General features: G+C 37.3%; 1 protein-coding gene across 1 annotated transcript in view; it reads right to left on the bottom strand.

The window, feature by feature from the left end:
* The window catches only part of LOC107090579 (hyaluronan and proteoglycan link protein 1-like), a 51,790-nt gene extending 45,722 nt beyond the window's left edge, over window positions 1–6,068 (bottom strand). Inside the window, exon 1 of the mRNA XM_015384037.1 lies at window positions 5,811–6,068. The gene's annotated coding sequence lies outside the window, so the exon portion shown is untranslated. The remainder of the gene's footprint in view (window positions 1–5,810) is intronic.
* Window positions 6,069–6,786: the final 718 nt, after the last annotated feature.

The following is a 6,786-nucleotide window of genomic DNA, read 5'->3' as shown; positions in this document are numbered from 1 at the left end:
AGTGTAAACTCCTCTCAGATAGAACAGGATGCAATATTTGGCAATTTCTATTTTTATTTTTTCATCTTTTTTTTTTTTTAATTCAGTGTAACATGAATGCATAAATACGTCATTTTATTTGAGTGTTAAATTCTGTTTAAAGTAACGGATCATTAAAAATGTCTCCTGACATTTACTGGTTGATTTTCTTTATTCGGACCCCACTGATTTTTTATTAGTTACCCATGGTTTAATGTTTCTAAATATATATTTCATGCCATGTGCGCCATCCAATGCAGATCATTGGTGCCATCCATATCTAGTGAAAACTAGTGTAATTGGATGAGTCGTATAACGCAAACACTCATTGGTTAGCTAAAGGAAACCATCAGAAGCAAGCAGGTGTTCTTCAAACTGTAAACGTGAATTGTCTATGCCATGCTAAAATGTCGGATTCAGAAAAACATGTCTAAATGTCTGAAAGGTCGGACACAGGCGAGAGCGAATCGGGAGATGGAGACAGAGACCAACAAGACCTTCCTCATCCTTGGCCCTATCTCAAAGAATTTTTTGAAATAGACGAAAAATTGAGCTGTCAATTCATATAGTGGCATCTGGCCTTTTTCTTAAAGGTTACTTTATACTTTTATACTTTAAGTAGTTTCTGGAGCACATACTTTTTCACTTTTACTTGAGTAAAGAGGTCAAGTTGATACTTGAACTTTTACCAGAGTGTTTTTAAACTGCAGTATCTATACTTCTACTTAAGTAACAAATGTGTGTACTTTTGACACCACTGCACTTTAGTCACTTGTGTAAAGTCGGGCACCGCGCGGGAGAATTTGGAATTGCAACAGTTGGAACACCCACTTCCCTACGGCTTTAACTTAACTGAATTTCAGGGTTGGCCCTATATATTTCTATTTTTGTTTGTTGGTTTTTAGATTTCTTGGCTGCATATCTGATTTTAAATGTTTTATTGCAAACAATAATTAAAACATCACCATGTTTTAAATTTGCTTTCAACATGTTACACCTACAGTTTGAGAGTTATTTGTAGAATGTAAGTGAGCACTTTTCTTGATTTAATAGCAAAATGCTTTATGTTCTAACACCAATTCTGTGCTGGTCTCCGCTCAGACTTACAAACAATTTCTGCTCCTTGTCAACTATGTTAAGCTTTCACTTATAACTATAAAGCTGCTCTAAAGTCAAGGGACTTTTGCACATATATCCTATTTTACTGCTTGCTGTGCATTAGAGTGAAATCGATTCCTTCAGATCTTTTCTCAGTTGCATCCTTTTTTTTTTTTTTAAAGAAGTATCCACACCTCGCTACAAGCATGGTTCGTATAAGGGGTTTCCTTTGAGTCAATGAGTCGCTGCAATCAACTGGTTTTTCCTTAGATAAAAAACTTTGAATCGATCTTACTGTATAATCTGGTGAACTGTAAAGTGCCTTGAGATGACATGTGTTGTGAACTGGCGCTATAGAAATAAACTGAATTGAATTGAACTTTGTAACAGTCCCATCCAACACAGTGAGAGCTATTGTCTGAGGTCACGGACCATTTCAGGGTGTGCTTGTTTTGTTCAAAGAGCTTACCCCTGATAATAGCTAATCAGCAGGACTCAGCTGCACATTTTTCTGCTTAAGAAACATGTGTTACACAGGTCTAACATAGCAAGACAGAGTTAATTATACAGTACCAAATAAAAAGGGATGTCCTAATTTTTTATTTTTTTTTTCTGATAGTGATTACAATCATTTCAGGTTAGGTAACTCCTACTATCAGGTCTCTCTCAAGTAGTTCTTGTAGCAGTGAATTATACTTTATAAACTATATAGTGACTAAAAAGTATATCACAAGATTTTCAGCATATATTTAAGCACCTCATACCATTAAGTGCAACAAAAACTAGGGCTGGAACTAACGATTATTTTGCAAATCAATTAATATGTCAATTATTCTTTAGATTAATCGATTAACAGTCAGATAGCAAAAGGTTTCTAAAAGAAGATTTTTTTTTTAATTATTATTTAACCAGGTGAAACTAAAACTTTTCCACTTCAGGAGTTCTGGATACAACAGATAGACAGACAAAACATTTAATTTAATCTTGAATTTAGTGTAATGTGTAAGAAGCTCATTATTTTGTCAAGGAGCTGAGAAATAGTGAACTGCACTTTCATAGTTTGGCCTTATTTTCACTGGTTAAGTCCTGTGTTTCTCCTAGAAATAGTAATTGGTTTAGCTTTTTAGTGTTTCCATCCAAATGTGATGAGAAATGTGAGCAAACCTAAAAAAAGTCAGTGAAGTGTGAATTATTTATATATTGTTTAATGAGGTCATACAAAGCATATTGTTGTCATAAGTAGCAAACAGGAAATTGAGTCAAAAGGCCAGAGTGGACCACAGATCGGTGTACGGCTGAGGCTTTAATGAATGTTAGGGCAAGTTATATCTACTTTATCATGTCAGCTAGTATTAGCGAAGGTACCTGCTGCCAGAGACAATAAGAGAGAGAAGTGTGACAGCTTAACAATCGTGAGCAGAGCTGTCAAGTAAAGCCAGCCATAAAGTGTGCAATATTTTCAATCGTTACATGCAGGTAGAGCTCAAACTGTATGATGAAACTGCAGGGTTCTAAAGTTCACAGCTCACGATGTATGTTCTCACACCGTGTTAATATATGCAACGGTTGAAATAAGAATCATTTCCTTTCCCATTGAGTTCCGTCCCAGTGTTCATAGGGATGGACGTCTGTGTCTTCAGCAGGCGTAGAGCTAACAGAACTGGGGGGGGATTCAAACATGTACGTCTATAAGCCTTCTACACCAAACCAAGCTTCTGCCAACCTGGACTCCTCTCCTGGGCCGCAGTCCTGCAGGTTTTAGAGGTTACCCTGCTTTAGCACTGCTGATTTTCATTGATAGCTGATCAACAGGCGTTTGCTGAACTGCAATCATCAGAATCAGCTGTACTAAAGCAGAGAAACCTCTAAAACCTGCAAGACAGCGGCCCTACCGGACCGACTTTGGGGATGCCTGCCCTACAACCTGGAGATAGCACAAACCAATCTGCAGGAACCTTGTGGTGTAAAATTATCTGTGGTGCTTCCTGCTGAGGTTCCTGTTCCCAGGGAAGCATTTTTACATAGAAACACCCTGAAAACCTTTAAGGGACGATGCACACATACAATGACCACCATCCACATGAAATACTTAGATAGTACAAACTTTGAATTTAATTTCTTACATTTACTTTCATTGTTGAAAATGGTTTTAATAAATTGAGCATATTCTCTCTCTCCATCACGTTCTCACTCAGAGAAAGAACAATGCACAATGCCGTGCCCCACAGATGTACTCTCCTGAGCAGTGGTGTCAAAAGTACAAACATTTGTAACTGAAGTAGAATTATAGATACAGCAGTTTAAAAAAACTCTGGTAAAAGTTGAAGTACCAACTTGACCTCTTTACTCAAGTAAAAGTGAAAAAGTATGTGCTCCAAAAAGTACTTAAAGTATAAAAGTATAAAGTGACCTTAAAAAAAAAAAAAAAAAAAACGCAGCCAGATGCCACTATGTGAATTGAAAGCTACATTTTTTGACTATTTCGAAAAATTCTCTGAGATAGGGCCAAGCATGATGGAGGTCTTGTTGGTCTTCCTCTCCCGATACGCTCTCGCCTGTGTCCCACCTTTGAGACATTTCAACATCTTTTTCTGAATTCGACATTGTAGCATGGCATAGACAATTCACGTTTGCAGTTTGAAGAACACCTGCTTGCTTCTGATGATTTCCTTTAGCTAACCAATGAGTGTTTGCTTTATTTGACTCATCCAATTACACTAGTTTTCACTAGATGTGGATGGCGCCAATGATCTGCATTGGATGGCGCACATGACGTAAAATAAATATTTTAAACATTAAACCAGAGGTAACCAATTAAAAATCAGTGGAGTCTGAATAAAGAAAATCATCAACCACTAAATTTCCGGATACATTTTTAATGATCTGTTACTTTAAATAGAATTTAACACTGAAATTAAATTAGGTATTTATGAATTCATTTATACATTAAATAAAAAAAAAAAAAAAAAATAGAAATTGGCCAAAAATTACATCCTGTGCTATCTCAGAGGAGTTGATACTTGTATGACTGTATTCCTGTATATCCATCAGTAGTTAAAGGATAAGGGTCGGCAAATGCAAATTCTGCCCTGCAAAACAATGACAGCGTAATTGTTGCTGTCTGATCTGAAGCCTTATTTGGAGCTTTTAAACAGGCTTTTGAAAAACTTTGATAATTTGCTGCTGTAATATTATAGATTTTTTAGAATAAAAAACTTGAGATGACAGGTGCAGATGTGCATTATTATTATTATTATTATTATTATTATTATTATTATTATTATTATTATTATTATCAAAAATAACAGAAATACAATTATAGAGCTTTTGGCATTGCAAGAAAGCCCACACTGTTTCTGAATAAATACATTATTGCATGAGTTAAGTTCTGTTCCGTTTGTCTTTTTGCTTGTGAGTATGAAATGTCCAATGCTCCTGAATGCACCATAGCTATCTGACGCTCGTTAATGCATCACACTGGTCTGTGAATGCTGTGCTGTGTAGATGCGCGTTTGATTTTCCGCTTAAGACAAAGCCTTGCAGTTTCCAAACTCCCGTCGGCTATCACTGTTTATTGTTGTGTGTGAATAACAAGAGTCTACAACAAATAAATCAGCCGTACCTCTGACAACATCTTTGGATTGAATGTTGTTCATAACACCCGTACTTTTGTAAATCTGCCAAATAACCACGATTTCCCAAGGGATGGATATTTAAACGTTTTTATATCAATAATATAACAACAAATAGCTCCATTCGTCATATTTTAATCCGTTTTCCTCGCCGATATGCAGTTTAACAGAGTGAGGCGCAGCAGACATGCACTTTTCGGCATAACACCGGACCGCGGTCCACTAATCTGTGACCTCTGCATTAAACCGAAGCCAAGAGTAACAAGTAACGTTTGTTTTAAAAAAATCTAAGGAATAGAAAGTACAGATACTCGTGTGAAAATGTAATGAGTAGAAGTAAAAAGTAGGAAGAAAAATAAGTAGGCTAATGGAGTAAAGTATAGATACCTAAAAAGTGTACTTAAGTACAATAACGAAGTATTTGTATTTCGTTACTTGACACCTCTGCTCCTGAGTCCGCCCCTGCATGCTCACAGCATAACAAGGTGATGGAAACATCTAGATAAGTAGTTCCTTGTGAATAAGGCTCAGAAAAATAAACAGAATAGGTCATTTTGTGAGCAGTATCAAATTTTCCATCAAGAACCAAAACATTCATACAAGATGTTCCAGACTTGTTGGAAATTCTCTAATATTTACCTAGTCTGAAGGTAAGAACAGTCGGTTTAGTAGAAAACTTTGTGGTACAGACTCCCTTTGAAATGTATGTATGCATGTCGATGAAAATAAAAATGTTAAATCAGAAAACATGAACACTTGGCACATGATGCTTTAAAATTAAATGTGCTGATTGACCGCGGATTTATAAAACATACGCTTAAAAAATGCTTTCTGTGGATTTACCAAGCACTTTCCCTAATTTAACTTTATCATAATAAGAGTGATGGCACAGATAATGTTTTTATACAGACAGCCAGGCTACCCGCAGCACAAAAAACTAATTCTGATACCAAATCATTTAAAAAACTCTTTCAAAAGTTTTCAAACTTTGCGTACCAGTCATTCGAACACATTTAGCGCTTCTATTGATTTAAATAAGCAGAGTAATAAAGAGACCTTCACCTGGTTTTCTGCGCTCTGTTGCGGCTCAGCTCCAAACTCTCCGACGGTCAGACGGCAAACTGAGGATCAATGCTGCTGCGCCTGGTAAAGGCAGGAGAACCTGGGAACCAGGCGGAGCGGCTGTTTCCTGTTGCGGTTCTTCTTTGGTGGGACAGTGGCGCGTGCTTCCTCTTGGAAGGGTGTGTTAGTGTGTTTTGGCCCGTGCGACGCGCGCGGAGGTGACTGTCACCAGCAGGAATCCTATCTTTGATTTTGACTCTGAGGTTGATCTTTTAAAGCTCGTAATTGTTGTGTTTGTTACTTTTAAACCAGCAACGGAGACGCCCTTAATGTTGCTCAATGTGCAGTTGGCTTGGTTTAAAGCCCCTACCCATCCCATCCCACCATGTCCCCATCACCCCTCAAAACTCATGACAGCAACTCGGTTTAACATTCTATGTAAAGAATTTGCATAATTTTTTTAAGTAAACACTGATACATCTCAACCTTCAGTCTACAGAATGAATATACCGACCAGTCAGGGCCGTAGCCAGAAAATAATAATAAGGGTAGCCGGGCAGGGTGGCCAGGCAGGCTCGGACTTCTAATCTGTGATACCGGCTCCTAAATTCAGCGTGCGGCCCCAACACTTTCTCTGCTGAAGCACCTCCCTGTGATAGTAAATTACTCAAAGGGCTCCGGATGTGATACAATGTTAACTACCTAAATGATGCATGCAGTATATATAGCCCTTCCTTGTCATTCACATCCTTGTGACCTTGACATGTGGTCTAATTTAATATTTCTTCAAACTGTGTAATCCTTGCAGCAAGCTTAATTATAATAAAACTAAAATGTTTTCTTTAAACCAAACTAGGATGTTCCTCTTATATTTGACAAATTTATGTTAGAATATTTTGCAAATATATGTTGCGGTGCATGAAGGGTTTTGCATCTGTTTACATTATTCCATTTCATTGCCCACATGCCACCTAGA

Source organism: Cyprinodon variegatus, unplaced genomic scaffold (genome assembly GCF_000732505.1).
Source record: "Cyprinodon variegatus isolate N-32 unplaced genomic scaffold, C_variegatus-1.0 Scaffold300, whole genome shotgun sequence".
Taxonomy (NCBI): domain Eukaryota; kingdom Metazoa; phylum Chordata; class Actinopteri; order Cyprinodontiformes; family Cyprinodontidae; genus Cyprinodon; species Cyprinodon variegatus.
Note: the sequence above shows the minus strand (reverse complement) of the source record. Positions and strands in the feature narration are given on the sequence as shown.